General features: G+C 34.9%; 1 pseudogene; it reads left to right on the top strand.

Moving 5' to 3' along the window:
• The first annotated feature begins 3403 nt into the window (after positions 1 to 3403).
• The window catches only part of LOC140052468 (uncharacterized), a 62807-nt pseudogene continuing 45834 nt past the window's right edge, over positions 3404 to 20376 (top strand).

Here is a 20376-nt window from a genome sequence, read left to right on the forward strand (position 1 = left end):
TAGCAGGTTAGGACTAGCAGGTTAGGACTAGCAGGTTAGGACTAGCAGGTTAGGACTAGCAGGTTAGGACTAGCAGGTTAGGACTAGCAGGTTAGGACTAGCAGGTTAGGACTAGCAGGTTAGGACTAGCAGGTTAGGACTAGCAGGTTAGGACTAGCAGGTTAGGACTAGCAGGTTAGGACTAGCAGGTTAGGACTAGTAGTTGAACCTGAATGAATGGCATACTGTTACAGTGTTTTGTATAATTATTTTAGAAGGGAGAACCTGTACCTCATTAACAGTCAATGTATAAGGGTTGCAGTGTTGCGTATGTCTTTTCTTTTTGCAATTTGTAAATTTGTAATTTTTATCTTTTATTTTAAAATGTGTGGAGAAACTAATAAAACAAACAAACAAACAAAACTTTTACTTAAACCCGGTCATTCCTTGTCTTAAATGTACGTTTTATTTTATGGTAATTTTAACCATTCAAAGATGAAATTTGTTATCGCAATAGGACTATAGAGTTAGGCCAAATAAAAAAAAATACTTGTTAAGCGTCACACCCTCATAAATTTTCAGGGGCGGGGGGACGGTTTTTTTTTTTTTTTTTTTTTTACTTTTTATGGAGGTATAATTTTGCGCGATGGACGTTTTGGCCCACTTTTTTTTAGGACGAAACGTCAAACTTTTAAAATGCGAAACAGAACAAAATTGACTATGTATGAAATATTATTGCTTATGACAAAATTGAGTTTTGTATTGTTTATATCCAGACGTAATTAAAACATTAAATTTAATTGCCACCGAGCGAAATTGTAGGCCCTAGGCTAATCCGTCCAAGCTGCCACCCCCGCCTCACTCATCGGCGGCCATGGTCCGCCGTCTCTCGCTTGACTCATCTATCCAGGAAATTCCCTATCGCGAGAAGCATGATGTTGGTCTCAATAATACTAAATTATAGTGGGCTGCTGATTTTGAAAACGGCTTACGGCATTTCTTAAGTGAATTTTTATTCAACGTATTCATTCTTCTTTGATGAATCCGTTGCCAATTGCTGTGTAAATCAGTATTTAAAGTTGTGACGCGAAAAGTGTGTGTAATTATTCCACAGGTAAACCAGGCATAAGAAAACGCATCGCCGGGCCCATCGCCCAACAGGACCTCGTGGTGTGCCGATCTCGAGCGCGAGATCATCGTAAACAAAATTGGTAGAGTCCATTATGTATGGGGTGTTTCCTATTTACGAACCTATAAAAAACGCGTTCCGACCACTGTGTAGGCAAAATATTTATTTCAGTAATCCCTAAATTGATAATCGTGTATTCTGTAATCACGTGACTGATGATGTAATCCTCAGCGACGTACTAAATGCACGTGATTTAATGTGTTGGGGAAAAAGCTTGCTGTTTACCACACATGATTCGCGGTGCTATTCGCATTTCCTTGACGTAAATCGGCGGCGTGTAAATGAAACAATTGTTTTCACCAAATTGCCGTTGTCGACATAGAGCGATCGGTGGCTAGCTAGCGTGGCTAAGCTAAGAAGTACGTATTTTTCAAAAATTACACCAGCCTAGCAAACATTTGCTAGTTCTGAAATTTTCAACTAGCAATTATGAAGAATCTACTAGCAAAATGCTAGTTTGCTAGCGCGAATTTTGAGCCCTGCTCTAGAGCTGGGCCGGGCCGCTAAACTTTCCGTTGTATATGGGTAAAAAAAAAATTAAAATAAAAAGAGAGGCGGCTGGATAATCAGGAGCGGGCGGTGACGCTTAACAAGTATGTTTTTTTATTTGGCCTTATTTTTACATTAAATGTAGTTTGTGACCTTAAATTGGATTTTAAAAACGTACTGTAGGAATGGGACTTTAAACCAAACTTGTGTCATGTCCAGATAAATTTCCATTTCACACCTGATTCAGAACCCGGAAAGTGTCAGACACTGGTTGCGTGTATTTACACTGCAAAATACCAACCCGTGTAAATGTTCTAGATTAATTGAAATATCGCCCTCTCGTGGATGAAGAGACACCCTGTAACGGTCTGCTCATTATCACCTTACATTTTATGGCAATACAAACAAATTGTGTCTACTCGTGAAAAATAATATTTCTGGAAAAAAATAACGAAAACAAACAACTATACATTTAATTATTTAATATTTGAAAAAAGAAAAAAAATCAGTCTTAATTGTATGTAAATTAAATACTATAGTGAGCAAGGATAGCAACCAACCGAAAAAAATATGCGGGACTGTTTACACCGCGAATACGCAAGTACATAAGTTCGTTCCAGGTTGACTTGATGCGGAATACATTGCGCATCAAGGGCCTTTCACACCTGTTCCGGCATGGTTCTGGTTCGGCGAATCGAACGGCAATGTTTCGTTTTCACTATGCTCCACATGGCTATGCGCCAATCGATATGTGCATGGCCGCGTAAAAATGAAACATTGGCTTTGCCAGCGCCAGACTGGAACCGTGCAGACGGGCCCTTTACCCGTGTGGTTCAGCGACCGGGTTGACATTTTACCTTGTTTAAACCGGCCTGAATTTCTGCGTCCCAGGAACAATTTGGGTTACTTAATTCTGGATCAACTTGATTTGAGTTGTTATTTGTCCTAGACTCCTACTGTAAATTCAAACTATACTTTCAAATGATGTTTTTATTTACAATATAATTTTGTACACAATTTTAATTTCAGTGATTTTTTTTATGAATGGTGGGTAATTTCTTTTTTTCAGTGACTTCTTGAAAGTGTACCAATACCCAGCGGTGGACAGCCGGGGCAAGTCAGGCTTACAGTACTTATGCCATCTGTGAATAATGAATTTATACAAAAGTGAACATTGTGGAGATAAACTTCAAACACACCAAGAGTTTAAATTTCTTCGATGTCAAGTGAACGTTGTCAGACTTTGTCTAGATTTAAATAGTGGATGGAGCAGACATTTGGGAGAGTACACAGAAGAGACGCCATATGAATGTGTACATTGTGGAAAGAAATTCAACCAGAATGACGATCTGAAAAAACATATGAGAATACACACAGGAGAGAAACCATATGAATGTGAACATTGTGGGAAGAAATTCAACCAGAATGACGATCTGAAAAAACATATGAGAATACACAAAGAAGAGACACCATATAAATGTGAACATTGTGGGAAGAAATTCAAAGACAATGATGATCTGAAAAAACATTTGAGAATGCACACAGGAGAGAAACCACATGAATGTGAACATTGTGGAAAGAAGTTTAACCAGAGTGACGATCTGAAAAGACATATGAGAATACACACAGGAGAGAAACCATATGAATGTGAACATTGTGGGAAGAAATTCAACCAGAATGACGATCTGAAAAAACATATGAGAATACACAAAGAAGAGACACCATATAAATGTGAACATTGTGGGAAGAAATTCAAAGACAATGATGATCTGAAAAAACATTTGAGAATGCACACAGGAGAGAAACCACATGAATGTGAACATTGTGGAAAGAAGTTTAACCAGAGTGACGATCTGAAAAAACATATGAGAATACACACAGGAGAGGAACCATATGAATGTGAACATTGTGGAAAGAAGTTTAACCAGAGTGATGATCTGAAAAAACATTTGAAAATACACACCAGAGAGAAAACATATGAATGTGAACATTGTGGGAAGAAATTCAACCGGAATGACAGTTTGAAAAAACATATGAGAATACACACAGGAGAGAAACCATATGAATGTGAACATTGTGGGAAGAAATTCAACCACATTTGGAATTTGAAAATTCATTTGAGAATACACACAGGAGAGAAACCATATGAATGTGAACATTGTGGGAAGAAATTCAACCAGATTGGGCGTTTGAAAATTCATTTGAGAATACACACAGGAGAGAAACCATATGAATGTGAACATTGTGGGAAGAAATTCAACTGGAATGACGATCTGAAAAAACATACGAGAATACACACAGGAGAGAAACCATATGAATGTGAACATTGTGGGAAGAAATTCAACCGGAATGACGTTCTGAAAAAACATATGAGAATACACACAGGAGAGAAACCATATGAATGTGAACATTGTGGGAAGAAATTCAACCAGATTGGGAATTTGGGAAGACATTTGAGAATACACACAGGAGAGACACCATATGAATGTGAACATTGTAAAAAGAAATTCAACCAGATTGGGAATTTGGGAAGACATTTTAGAATACACACAGGAGAGACACCATATGAATGTGAACATTGTGGGACGAAATTCAAACAGAATGACGATCTGAAAAAAACATTTGAGAATACACACAGAAGAGACACCATATGAATGTGAACATTGTGGGATGAAATTCAACCAGAATGACGATCTGAAAAAAACATTTGAGAATACACACAGGAGAGACACCATTTGAATGTGAACATTGTGGAAAGAAATTTAACCAGAATTGGAATTTGAAAACTCATTTAAGAATACACACAGGAGAGACACCATATGAATGTGAACATTGTGGAAAGAAATGTAACCAGATTGGGAGTTTGAGAAGACATTTGAGAATACACACAGGAGAGACACCATATGAATGTGAACATTGTGGGATGAAATTCAACCAGAATGACGATATGAAAAAAACATTTGAAAATACACACAGGAGAGACACTTGTATGAATGTGAACATTGTGAAAAGAAATTAAAAGACATTGATAATCTGAAAAAACATTTGAGAATTAAGTAAATTGAAAAAAGTGGGGGGGGGGGGGAGTTGGGGGTTTCTCGTAATAAGCTGTGTTTATCAGTTGATTTTATTTTATTTTATACACTTTTACTACTGTATATCTTGTTTTGTATTCATTGTGTAAAGTAATGATCTACTGTATGTATCGATGTAAATTGGGGGTGGGGGGGGGGTAGGATAGGGGTTGATAGTTGCTTGAACATTGTGGGAAGAAATTCAACCATATTGGGAATTTGAAAATTCATTTGAGAATACACACAGGAGAGAAATAATATGAATGTGAACATTGTGGGAAGAAATTCAACCAGAATGACGATCTGAAAAAACATGAGAATACACACAGGAGAGAAACTATATGAATGTGAAGTGGGAAGAAATTCAACCGGAATGACGATCTGAAAAAACATATGAGAATACACACAGGAGAGAAACCATATGAATGTGAACATTGTGGGAAGAAATTCAACCGGAATGACGATCTGAAAAAACATATGAGAATACACACAGGAGAGAAACCATATGAATGTGAACATTGTGGGAAGAAATTCAACCATATTGGGAATTTGAAAATTCCTTTGAGAATACACACAGGAGAGAAACCATATGAATGTGAACATTGTGGGAAGAAATTCAACCGGAATGACGATCTGAAAAGACATATGAGAATACACACAGGAGAGAAACCATATGAATGTGAACATTGTGGGAAGAAATTCAACCGGAATGAATATCTGAAAAAACATATGAAAATACACACAGGAGAGAAACCATATGAATGTGAACATTGTGGGAAGAAATTCAACCAGATTGGGAATTTGAAAAAACATATGAGAATACACACAGGAGAGAAACCATATGAATGTGAACATTGTGGGAAGAAATTCAACCATATTGGGAATTTGAAAATTCAATTGAGAATACACACAGGAGAGAAACCATATGAATGTGAACATTGTGGGAAGAAATTCAACCGGAATGAATATCTGAAAAAACATATGAGAATACACACAGGAGAGAAACCATATGAATGTGAACATTGTGGGAAGAAATTCAACCAGATTGGGAATTTGAAAATTCATTTGAGAATACACACGGGAGAGAAACCATATGAATGTGAACATTGTGGGAAGAAATTCAACCAGATTGGGAATTTGAAAATTCATTTGAGAATACACACAGGAGAGATACCATATGAATGTGAACATTGTGGGAAGAAATTCAACCGGAATGACGATTTGAAAAAACATTTGAGAATACACACAGAAGAGACACCATATGAATGTGAACATTGTGAGAAGAAATTTAAACATATAGGGAATTGGAGAAGACATATGAGAATACACACAGGAGAGACACCATATGAATGTTAACATTGTGGGAAGAAATTCAACCGGAATTGGCATTTGAAAAGACATATGAGAATACACACAGGAGAGACACCATATGAATGTGAACATTGTGGGAAGAAATTCAAACAGATTGGGAATTTGAAAATTCATTTGAGAATACACACAGGAGAGAAACCATATGAATGTGAACATTGTGGAAAGAAATTTAAAGATAAAAGTAATTTGAGGAAACATTTGAGAATACACACAGGAGAGACACCATTTGACTGTGAACATTGTGGAAAGAAATTTAACCAGATTGGGAGTTTGAGAAGATATTTGAGAATACACACAGGAGAGACACCAAATGAATGTTAAAATTGTGGAAAGAAATTCAACCAGATTAGGAGTTTGAAAATTCATTTGCGAATACACACAGGAGAGACACCATATGAATGTGAACATTGTGGGACGAAATTCAACCAGAATGACGATTTGAAAAAACATTTGAGAATGCACACAGCAGAGACACCATATGAATGTGAACATTGTGGGATGAAATTCAACCAGAATGACGATCTGAAAAAAACATTTGAGAATACACACAGGAGAGACACCATATGAATGTGAACATTGTGGGAAGAAATTTAACCAGATTGAGAGTTTGAAAACTCATTTAAGAATACACACAGGAGAGACACCATATGAATGTGAACATTGTGGAAAGAAATTTAACCAGATTGAGAGTTTGAAAACTCATTTAAGAATACACACAGGAGAGACACCATTTGAATGTGAACATTGTGGAAATAAATTTAACCAGATTGAGAGTTTGAAAACTCATTTAAGAATACACACAGGAGAGACACCATTTGAATGTGAACATTGTGGAAAGAAATTTAACCAGAATTGGAATTTGAAAAGATATATGAGAATACACACAGGAGAGACACCATATGAATGTGAACATTGTGGAAAGAAATTTAACCAGATTGAGAGTTTGAAAACTCATTTGAGAATACACACAGGAGAGACACCATTTTAATGTGACCATTGTGGGAAGAAATTCAACCAGATTGGGAGTTTGAGAAGACATTTGAGAATACACACAGGAGAGACACCATATGAATGTGAACATTGTGGGATGAAATTCAACAAGAATGACGATATGAAAAAAACGTTTGAAAATACACACAGGAGAGACACTTGTATGAATGTGAACATTGTGAAAAGAAATTAAAAGACATTGATAATCTGAAAAAACATTTGAGAATGCACACAGAAGAGACATCATATGAATGTGAACATTGTGGGAAGAAATTCAACCAGAATGACGATTTCAAAAAAGATTTGAAAAAACATCTGAGAGTACACACAGAAGAGACACCATATGAATGTAAACATTGTGAGAAGAAATTCAACCAGTATGACAATCTTAAAAAAGATTTGAAAATACACACAGGAGAGACACCATATGATTGTGAACATTGTTGAAAGAAATTCAACCAGAATGACTATCTGAAAAAACATTTAAAAATACACACAGGAGAGAGACCATAATATGAATGTGAACATTGTGGAAAGAAATTCAAGCAGAAATGACATTTGAGAAGACATTTGAAAATACACACAGGAGAGACACCATATGAATGTGAACATAAAAAGAAATTCAAACTTCAAAGCAATCTGAAAATACATTTGAGAATACATATAACACACAGGAGAGACAGCATATGAATGTGAATTGTGGAAAGAAATTCAAGTACAAATGGAGTTTGAGAAGACATTGGAGAATACACACAGGAGAGACACCATATGAATGTGAACATTGTAAAAAGAAATTCAACTTGATTGGGAATTTGAGAAGACATTTGAGAATACACACAGGAGAGACACCATATGAATGTGAACATTGTAAAAAGAAATTCAACCAGCTTGGGAATTTGAGAAGACATTTGAGAATACACACAGGAGAGACACCATATGAATGTGAACATTGTAAAAAGAAATTCAACTTGATTGGGAATTTGGGAAGACATTTGAGAATACACACAGGAGAGACACCATATGAGTGTGAACATTGTAAAAAGAAATTCAACTTGATTTGGAATTTGAGAAGACATTTGAGAATACACACAGAAGAGACACCATATGAATGTGAACATTGTAAAAAGAAATTCAACCAGATTGGGATTTTGAGAAGACATTTTAGAATACACACAGGAGAGACACCATATGAATGTGAACATTGGGAAGAAATTCAAACAGAATGGGCACTTAAAAGCTCAAATGAGAGTGCACACAGGAAAAAAATCATAATGGCAGGAGAAGACATTTGAGAGTGCACACAGGAGAGACATCTTAAACATTGTGGGAAGGAATTGTTCATTGATAATTAAGTTTTGTGATCTTTTTTTTCTTTAATTGTTTTATATTTTCAATATCATTGAATATTATAGTATAGGCCTAACTAATATATCTTATCAGCTCTGTCTACACTATCAAACTTTATGAGACTAAAATGTGTAGACATAGCTTTAGAGAACTTTTTTGTAATTGTTTTTTTTTTCTTTTGATGTTTTATTTTCTGTTTAAAAATAAGTTTTTTGAGCTGTGATCGTGAAATTTTATATTTGTTGCATATTTTATATATGTTTGTTGAATTCAACATAAAGATATTGTATGATGTGTTTATGAATAAATATACAGTACCTTGAATTATTATATTGTGGGTTTTTCTCGATATACCTTCATCCTTCAAATATTTTAGGGAAAAAAAGCACCATTATTATAAAGAAGGTCCATCTATTTTTATTTTGTGAATATTCTGTGAGACTCGACTAAAAAACCATGTTTTGTGGTATATGTTGTCATTGTACGTACGGTAAGTTAAGCTGAGCTTTTTCTCCATGATTACTTTTAAGAAATTATTGTAAGATATGTAGTAACACTTTTTAAAAACTTTTTGGAAATTATTTATTACAATTGCATATGTATTTAAACAAATAGAGAGACTAGGCATCGGAATCTTAACACATTTCTATTTAAAATAAAATTTAGGAGATAGAAAGGAAGCGGGAAGCCACAAACAAAAACAAAATTATGGTGTGCTCCCTAGCACGATATGGTTATCTGTGGTACCACGACATCAAATGCTTTGATGTTATCGCCTCATGATGTGTGGTGGAAAGGGGGACGTTTAAATCTGTGAACCCTAAACACAGAAGCTCGCATAGCTTAAACTCTATTCCACCAACCGACAAGGGATCGATTCAACACGACGCTCTGCCGACTGAGCTGTCCGGCCCTCTGGTTTATCGCAAGGCTAAAACTAGATTCGTTTCTTCAAAATTACGTCATGAATATGCAAATTTATGACGTATAAGAATATACTATTGTCACCCTTTATTACTCATGTACATTGTTGCATAACAGATAGTGCTCTAGTAACTATCGTTTGAATTCTCTCAACTCTAGTAGCTGGGGTTCAACGATTCTCTACGGATTTTTTTTAAAAATAAATATAAATTGTTTTTCTTTTATTTTGAAGGAGAGATATTTAGAGAGTCAAATTAATTTAGGATAATCACAACGATATATTTAGTGTAGACAACACAATAAAACATTCTTAATATCAGGTAAAAAATAATACTGTTTCTTAATTGCTGTCCTAATGCAAATAAACACATAATAATAATTACATACACCCTGTATATTAGTACTTAAAATATCGATAGGCTTTTTCAGTTGTTGAGGCATACTGTACATTCTGGAAACTTAATTATAAAAATATTTTTTTAAACACATTTATTATAAATTTGTTCAATACACGCCCTTATATTGGAAGGTATGCTTGGTTGAATTAATTAGAAAAATCATTTAAAAATAGGCCACGTACAAAATTATAACATTACATAAACTCATTACAAAAATACATTTTATAGAAAATATTCAAAATAGCCTATAAGGAAGATTAGGAGCTTTTTTCCGTTAGGGTCCTTTCATGTGACTTATCAGGATTTAATCCAAATAATAACAATCTTTGTGAAATCGTTTATTCTAAAAGAGATGGATATATTGTTTACTGTAATATTTCTGAATACGCAAACATGAATAGTAGCAGCAAGTACTTGGGTAACATATGGTAAGAAATGATTGTTTTAAGAAAAAAAAAAAGGGGGGGGGGGGAGTTAAAAAGTATAAAGCACACATGCAGTGTGGGTTTTTTGTTCGAATTTAATCTAAAAAGCAAATAGTAATAAATAATGTAATTAAAACTACGTCACTTGTGTAGTGGCGTGGACGAATGTAAAAATATGAAAGTTTGCACTTTGTTCGTTACACAAACTTATACATTTTGCGCATCCACCACGAGTAAAAAACGGAATTGCACTGGGAAGGGGTTTTAATACTACATCTAAATTAATTAATTATCTGCCATCTTTGATCCAATCTAAATTTTCCACTCTTAGCTGTTCGTTTTACAAATAGTACATATTTTTGCTATCACACGTGCCAATACCATGGGGGTATCATAAGGGAAGCTCAGTTTAACTACATTTGGGCGATCTACCTATAGTAAATCAATGTAGACCTATGGATTACATTTTTCCGAAAGAAATTGATATAGGCTACCACGGTACTCGCATCTGGTGTAATATGCCTATTGCGACATTCAGACGGCTTTTTACTATATTGGATAAATGGAACGTGTTTTATTTATTATTATTTTGATTAAACTAAAGCCTATACCAAAAAGCTAAAAGCCATCCTGCTATAAAACACTGATCATTTCTTCGTCGTCTAAGTTTGTAAAGGGGTTCTGAAGTGGTGTACAGTACATGGGTTCTCAAGTGGTTAACAGGTAGCTGTACCTGATCAACGCAGAATTGCGACACAACGCGACATCATCACTAGATTGGATTGTCTTAAAGTGTAATTCCGAGCATTTTTTTAAAGGGGGGATTATTTCACGATGCGCGTTGTTCTTTACCGCTGACGAATAATAAAGTGGGGTTATTTAAAGTTTATATTTTATAAATTTTATCCCTGGAGTTACTTTAATTTTAATGCTTTTGTGAACGTCTTTCATCGTAGCCTTCGCATTTTATATTTTTACATCAACCCAACCCCTTCCCCCGCAAAACCCACGAATTTCCGATGTAACTAGCTAGTCGCAATAAATATTTGTTATTATTAATGCCGCGAAGTATCCGGTGTAATGCACTCGTGGTATCTTCTTCTCTCGAGTCGATAGGCCTTAGGGTTAATTTTTAAAACAGCAAAGTCGACAACGAAACTCCGCTGAATACATGATATTTAGCAAGTGCCTGGGGAAATTATGATCAATTCTGCAGTGTTTTCTATTATTTTAGTTAATTTATAGAGAAAGACACTTTATCTCACAAAAGCTGACTTTTCAACAGTCACGTAAACTTAAAACGGTTAAAGAAAACTCATTTCCGTGGCCAGCAGGGTGTGTCAAACTTGTAGAATAGGCTTAGAATATTATGCTTAATGATGCGTTTTAATATTTGACTTGTAGGCCTACTGAATATTCGTCGTCTAATAGAAAATAATTCGATTCTCAAACAAAATCCGTACGTGAACACGGACCACCACGACACTTAATTTTAGCGGTTGTGGTCTCTAGTCGACACTCTAACATTTTGGCAAGTAGAATTTAAAATACACTGAATCTTTGGTGCGAACAAAATAAAGAAACGGCCTCTATATTCTTGTCATCTAACTTGTCTTCATCAGTGATAGTGGTTACCTTGATTCTGCTTACCTATGTTGACGTTACTTGAATATTCATCAAGTACAACATTGGTCCTATTGTAATATAATATAATAATATAACATAACAATTTATATAGCGCACTTATCCACTAAAAGTGCTCAAGACGCTATTACAATTAAAGTGAATATGCCCAGAAAATGTAGCACGAGAAAACCGACGTCACAGTAGAACCCCACGAGGACTAAAATCTAGGCCAAATTTCAGGGGTAGCAAGCGTGTCTAAAAATCTGAATGTTCATGCAGTACATTATGTTTTACAATTACGACGAATAAATTCAAAGTTAGACGATGTATTCCTAGTCCGCAAGAAGTCATATAACTCGGTTCCTATTTTTGGACGTAAGCGCACCGCCAGTAATTTGACCAATCACGTCGCGATGGATCATCCGAATTGTCGCTTGTGATTGGTCAATTCACAATCCCGTTACGCCTATGTCACACCTTGCGTTCAAATAGGAACTAAGCTTGTACGGTACCGTACTTATTTGTGAAGTTTTTTTGGGTGTATTTATTCCGCATTGCTGTTCGCCTTAAAATGTTGTTCGATCATCTGCGATATGCACAATATCATAATGGCATCAAATTTATGAATGTGATCGAGTGGGTATACTGTACCTGTGAGTCTTTTTTTTAAACCATAGACCTACATTTCTTCTTTTTTTCTTCTTCGCCGTTTTAATTTAATTGAAACAGACTAAAGCTATAACTATGAAATTAATTAATGATAAAATTATCGAACTAACTGAAAAACAGAATTAATATTCTTGTAGGCCTCCATACTGTTGCATTTGTTGATACACATAAAACGAAGTAACGTTTCCAAAAAACATGACATTAACGTATTGCAAATGGAAAAACACACCTATTAAAAGTTTTATTCAAAGTATATTGTCCACTAGGCAAATGTTTTATTTCGCGAGAACGCAATGCGTATAAATATTTTCATCTATTGTGCTTTTTGACATGAACAAATGACATACCATGGAGTAAATTACTCCATGGACATACCGACCTAACATCAGAGGTCATAGGATGTTCGATTCGCGGAAATATATCGCTTTGTGAAAAACGAACCCACGACATTCGTGTGTTAACACGACGCTCAGACGGCTGAGCTAACTGATCATTTTGGTTTTAGCAAGGTTAATAGGATATTTATGACGTAATGATCAATTACGTAATACACGTATAAATAGACTATTATCAGCTTTTCAGTCATGTACTTGGTGGCGTAACGGGTAAGACTCAGTTTTGAGTGCTATCGGCTGGGGTTCGAACCTCGTCGGATATTTTTTTTTATGAATAGGCCTATTGGTTTTTTTTAAAAGAGAGATATGTGACACTGTATTGTCAAATATGGATGGCACCATACCGGTAGGTATTCAAATATGCTTAATCGATGTAAAAATACTTTTAAAATAATAATTCATCAATTCTCATCTTTTTCTTATCTCGTAAAAACTTTTATTACAATTCCTTGGAAGTCATTCTAAGAAATAATACATCATCTGAAACCTGTAATAATTGTATAATATAAAATATTACACATTTTCTGTATGTAGTTTTAAGTGTATACGTACACACATTCTCATGTGTATGACATTGCGTAAACATTGTGATGACAGCCTGGTTATGAAGACGTGTCACATGACAATCACAGTAAAATATTCACAAACCAATCCGATCGGCCTACACATTCAATGTCATTTCATTTCATTTCATTTATTTATTTCACTTTACAACTATATAAATATACAGTGGAGGAGCCTAAAAGAAAGCAAAGCTTGTGGTGAATAGGCTCCTCAAAACAAAACAAAATAAAATAGAAATAATATATAACACAATTAGAAACTCCAAAAAACAACAATTTAACTAATATCTTTTCTCTAACCCATAAGTTTAAAACTACAAAACAAGTAAAAAATAGATTATATAAATTATTTTAAAAATATCCAAATATGTCATTAATAAAAGAATTTACAAAGAACCTTCAACCAATAATAGTTTAAATTGACGTTAAATAAAGCACCGTCCGTACGTATACACTTGTTGATGTGTATAAACGCACACCGTCACTGCGTACGTATACACCTATGAATGACAGCCTCGTTATGAAGACGTGTCACATGACAAACGTCTTCAAATATTCACAAACATTCCACCAATCAACTTAGTGACTTATTTATATTTTATATCACTGTGCTCCACTGTTGCTAAATTTGGTCCACTGAACCAGTTTACCGTAGTACTATTTCGGAAGTAAATAAAGGCATAAATGGCGCTCCGTAGAAGTAGAGAATGTTCGATCGTCGAAATGACACTCTGAATATACCTCCACATTTTGGGGATTTGGCGTTACTGTATTTTTCCCAATCTGAGACAGGCTACAGTACAGCATAATTTAAATTATCAACGCTGACCAAAGAAGGAAGGATATTGACATTATCAATGAACAATGTTATTGTTATATCATATTTGTTTCTCAATCTTTAAATAAAATTACCAGGATTGGTGACATTTATAGAAACTTGCGTCGTCAACTCAGAGATAGTCATTCATTTTCCGTCCGGGTACGACGGTAAGTAAGGCCACAGTTACTTGTGGCATCATGATGGAGTAATCTTCACTCCATGCTTGTGGTGGTATACTCGCTGCCTCCTGCTAACAGGCGATGTGAAAATTGTACTCGCGTCCAATAACGACAATGGCCTTTATTTATTCGCGCGTTATTTATTACCGTTCTGCATTTTATGGCATTATCAATCAATCAACTTATCAATCAATATTGAAACACTAGTTATAGTTTATTAATTTACAAAATTGAAAAGCAAAAGTGAACTTTTCTTTATCTTTAGGGGATAATCCCCTGAATAATTATGCATATAAGAGCCCATGTTTGCGAGGAAAAAAAAGTATAAAATACACCACTAAACAATGTGTCCACATATACTTCGATATTAAAAATCATATAATCAATCAAGCCATCAAAATATAACCAAGCCTCACCAGTAAAAATTGAAAATTATACAAAATGGGATATTATGGATGGTATAGGCCTATATATGAAAATATTGTTGAAAAGTGATATTGTACTTTGAATCTTGGTGCCAACCTAATTATATAGCTTTAACATTAATAAACTTTAAAAAAGAAATCACAGATATATAGGAAATAATGTTTCTTTGAAGGAATAAAATGTATAGGCCTATACTTGATGTCGAAATTTCCAGACGGGTATATCGCTTTAAGCGATGCATGCGCATCAACCAAAGACGAGGTTGAAACATCGGATTCTCTTATGTAAAGAAATGTCTTATCACTGTTCATTCAAAACAGAGATACTCCAACACATTTATTTATTTTATTTTGTTCTTTCTTTAAACTGAAATACACTTTCAATACAAATTTACTGATTTCCAAAGTGGTTCAGTAAACATACAGTATTTTACAACAAAAATAAAATATAAAAGAAAAACAAAAAGAAAGAAAACTGATATAAAACTATTTACAATTGTGAAGGCAAAAGGTTAATACATATGTTTTCATAGTGAAGATTTAAAAGTTGCCAAAGACATATTATGGAGTTCTGATTTTATGTTATTTGGTAGAGAATTCCATAGTTTAGTTGATCTATAAACAAAAGTTCTTTTAGCCTGAGAGTTATTCCATAAAGTCATTATTACACATATACCCAAGCACATTATCTATGTATTTTCCACTCTGTCTGATCTAATTAATACCCCTTTTTTTACACTGCCAAGCTATGTGAAAGTGTTCTCTTCTTTTTATTGTATAGGTTTGCAGGTTTAATTTTTGTTTTAGTCATAGTCAATTAGTGTAGTGTAGTACAGTGTATGAGGTTCTACAGCTAATTAAATATGCAAGGTCTTGTACTCACACCTCCTAAATATTGGGCATAGGTATGTAAACAAAGACAGATATCATGTATCAAGTTATCTTAATCTCTAGAATTCACTTCTATTAGAACATCAGTGCTGTGAACATCATAGTCTTTTTAGTCCAGTCAAAATAGTACCTTCACCCACCACTAATTGCAAAAGAATTTTTTTTACTACAATACATTTTAGTATGGTCCCCTAAACACTATACTAAAAGTCCCCCAAAATCCCAACATGGGAAATTTGTCTAATTTGCATAATATGCAAATTAGCCTTTTTTCATGATGAATTAATCTATTTTCTTTATAAATGTGCATAAAATGCTGCAATTCAATCAAATTAAGCAGTAAAACTCACATTTTCATGGTCAATAGAAAGATTAAACACGCGTTAGGAATAAATTAGAATAAATTTGCATATTATTCAAAATTAACATTCCAAATGTCGTATTTTTGTTTTAATAGTGAATTTTCGAAATGAAAATATGCATATTAATAACATTAATAGGATTATGTATAATTTGTAATTAGCTCCTTCATACAGTAATCACGCAACGAGGATCTTAAATTTGGATTCAATAAAACAATGTCTAAAGAACCACCTTGATTTTAAAATTTAAATCAAATTTGCATATAATTTAGGCAAATTCGGATCATCTAAACTGTAATATTGTTCTTGATTTTACCTGTTTAAAAATAATCGGGAATAAATAAAGCACTTTATGATTCTGGAATTTCAAATGTTGTAAAGCATATCAATCATTATCACTGAGATCATCTATATCTACTGAAGAAGAGTTTGTGCAACTGAAACCTTTGCACACCCCACATATCCATGTACAACTAATTGAATATAGTTTACAAGTGCATCTGCTAGTACTGCAACCAGTTTTGCAGTTACATCTGATTTATCTTGATCAACTTTTCAGGTGCAGCCTGGAGATGTGTGTGGCAGCAGTTGTCCATTAGTTACCTTCCATCTCAATTCTTCTGCTTTCATTTGTGCAGCAGTTTCTTTCCATGTTTATATCTGAAAATATACTGGCAGACTATGGTATTGTGTAGCTGCAGATTACAAAGGCAATGTCTGTGGTTCAACACATGTGCTACTCTTTACCACCTTCTCACAGAATCGCTTGTACCGTAGAACGTATATACTTTCACCATACTTGCCCTTATAGAGATGAATCAGAGAGTCTTCTCCTGCTGCAATTATATCTTTCTTTGTCGCACCCTCTTTAGTAACCAGGTCAGAAAATTGCTGGAAATCAACACTGTTCTGGACTTGCTTCAGTGCTACATTTCCGATCTATACCAAATACTCTCGACGTTGTGTCGCATCCAAGTAAAGCATGCACAAAGAAAAGTCTGGAACATAATTTATTCCCCAAGATCATCACTGTTTTCTGTATGTTCCATACCTTGTGCTTTTTGGTGTTGGTCTTTATTTCTGGTATAAAAGAGGTCCTTCTCAATTGTATCTCCATAATAGCAAAGCAGGATTAGCAAATCAGATCGTCACCAACTCCCTTGCCGACTCAACTGCTGTCTTGACAATTAGGATATCTGCATCTCCTTTGGCATGAATTGTTGTATAACCTGCCTTTTCAAGATGTAAACTCAGCAAATGAAGAAATCGTTGCTTGTTTACTTTGTTGGTCAGAAATTCATTTTTCTTCTTAATTAGCAAAGTCTCTCCTGTAAACAAAAAATTTGGTCCCTTGGAACTGCCTGTACGTCTGCAGTGTGTAGCATCTTTGATTGCAGGTCCATCTTCATAACCATCAAATACAATAGTTGGAATTCCATACCGACTTGTCACATATGATACATATTTATGACAACATTATCGAATAATGCAGTTGGATGACTGCAAAATTCATATTTAAATAAATTTGCGGGATCTCCCACCTCTTCACGTGTTGCGATAACACTTAATCGCTGAAAGAGTAATTGTGGATCAACTTGGACTGGATCTCCGCAAATGACAACAGCTGTTTTGGATCCAAGTGTGACTGCTTGTTTTTTTTCTTTGGAAAGAGAACTCATCAATGTTCTTTCCAACCATCGATTCAAGTATACGCTGGCCCACATACCTTGCCTGGTCAACATTTACATTGTCAGTAGCAGCAACACCACTTACTATGCTACGCAGTGATGACTCACTACCAAATGGATCCCACTCCTTGAATGCTTCGATTAGTTTTAAGTATCTTCTGTGTCTCTTTTTTGACGAGATTGTGATGTGTCTTTGTGTTGCTCCCTAGTGTTGTAGTTAACACTGGTGAGCTCTTGCATTGCAAAGTTTACCTCGGCACAAGAAGGCATTCCCAGTACCCAGGTCAACCGATGAACTTCTGTCATGCCTCTACCTCTCGTTAACCCACCACGTCCACTTGTTTTGACACTTCTCATTAGGACTTGCTCAATAATAAGATCGGTAGATAGTCCTGCCCAGTACCGATCACTTCTTCTAATCACATGATCATAAATCATATGAAGTTGGTGTAGACATTGGGGTGAGTCTTTTCGAGTTGGTACATTTTTTGCAAGTACAGATACGCAGATTTTGTGTACAGGTTATGCCCAGCCGCAGCAGAAAAAGGTAACATATCCTTTACTGCTGAAAGATGTAAAGTCCAATTCCCACGTTCAGCTTTTATGAATTTTTTAAAAACAGCAACCATGTCCAAATATTGCAACCAGAGTTGGGCAGTCCTTTTATCACTAAGTAAGTTCCGCTCGTCTTTCAATCTATGAGTAATTCTTGTAAGGACATCTGAAGAGGAAAGGTCAATATGAGCGTCGGGATCATTTATTAGATTATCCAAAATCTTACTGGCTTCGAGCAAATCTTGATCTGGCCGTGTGTTTGGAATAATGTCAGCATCAACTTCTATTTCCATTTCTTCTAAATGTTCTGTTGTTTGATCGTTCTCACAGGTTGTTTCCGTGTCTTGATTGTGTTGTAGTTGATCAGGTTGAAAAGGGGATATAGGAAGCATTAGCTAGTAATATGGTATGTAAGGCAGCATCAACCAAGAGATGTCCTCGGACTGCTCTGGAGATTGCTTTTCCACTCAGCATATGCTTGACGGCATTTCCTGCATATGCTACTTCAAGGATCACCTGTAGACCACTTCCTGCCATAATATAACCAATGCAGCCCAAGAAGCTCATTTCCATATGTAAGCCCTCTAGTCTCAGGACAATAGACTTCAGATAACTGCAATCTGGCTCTGATTCGATGATCATCATGGCTTTCCACCAAAGTGGTTGATCAAATGTAATAACGAGTGTGACATTGTATGCCTTAGCTTGTTCACAAACATACGAGAGTGTGGAGAAGATACATGACATGTCAGATGGATTTAAATCTATCATGAGCAGGAATTTCCAGGATAATTACCATGATTTACGGCCTGCATTAGACCTGACCACCCAGGCATTTTGGGGCGAAGAGCAAATACCACGTCCCACAGAAGATCAACATGATACGTTGAATCATACACTTCCATTGATTGAAGTCCTGTGTGCTGGGATTTGAAAGTTTTGATGTTAATCCTGCCTACTTTGATGATGTTGTAACTGACATTCTAGGTACAGGTTTATGTAGACATTTTTCTGGTGTAAAAGTGGCAATGAGTCCCATCATTCTATGAAATGTTCCAAAATGATTTATATAACTGATTCCTAACAATCTGGATGCAGTGTATGGTAAAACCTGAAATTCATGATGTACAATATTCACACATAGATGTGATGACTTTTTTATATGGTTCATGTATTCAGGAAAACCCCACTTGTTTGTTGTGTATTTGTGTATCCAGTCTATTGGTAATTTGCATATTTTGTAAATATTCATAAACTGTAATTTGATTAAGGGTATGACTGTCTTGTTTATATATTATGAATACTTTTGCTGACTTTCTGATATATGACTTCTAGTTCATTTATATTTTCTGCCAAAACCTTACCGGTACTTGCTTATTTAGTTAGGTGCTTCCAGTCTAATGTTTATACCCAGAATAAAGGTACTTCTATTTATGAGCTAATTTGCATATTATGTAAATTATAAGCATTATACTGAAATGAAATAAAAGTATGGCTATCATGGTAATTGGTCATTAATACTTCTGAAGATTTAATTGTTTAAATCAGACCATCCAAACTAAAGTTTTAGCATAATTCTGATCTGTTTTACACAATTTCAATAACTAATTTGCATATTATGCAAATTAGAATCAAATAATTAATTTAAAAGTATGTTTATCTTGTTCACTGACCATGACAACATACCTTTGAACACTTAATTTGTTTCAATTGGACAGTCCAATCCAAAGTTATGGCAATATTTTGATTTTTTTCTAATGGCGGAAGCTAATTTGCATATTATGCAAATTAGCAAATTTCCCATGCTTAGATTTTTGGGGACTTTTAGTATGTTGATTAGGGAGCCATGCTGAAATGCACTGCAGTGAAATAAATTCTTTTGCAATTAGTGGTGGGTGACCCCCTTTTATTTGCTAGATTGACTGGACTATTTCTGCAGAGTTTATTTAAAATTAACATTACCAAAACTCAATTTTGTAATTTGTTAACTGTAAGTAAAATCAATATTACAATTTTC

This window comes from Antedon mediterranea, chromosome 6 (assembly GCF_964355755.1).
Source record: "Antedon mediterranea chromosome 6, ecAntMedi1.1, whole genome shotgun sequence".
Lineage (NCBI taxonomy): Eukaryota > Metazoa > Echinodermata > Crinoidea > Comatulida > Antedonidae > Antedon > Antedon mediterranea.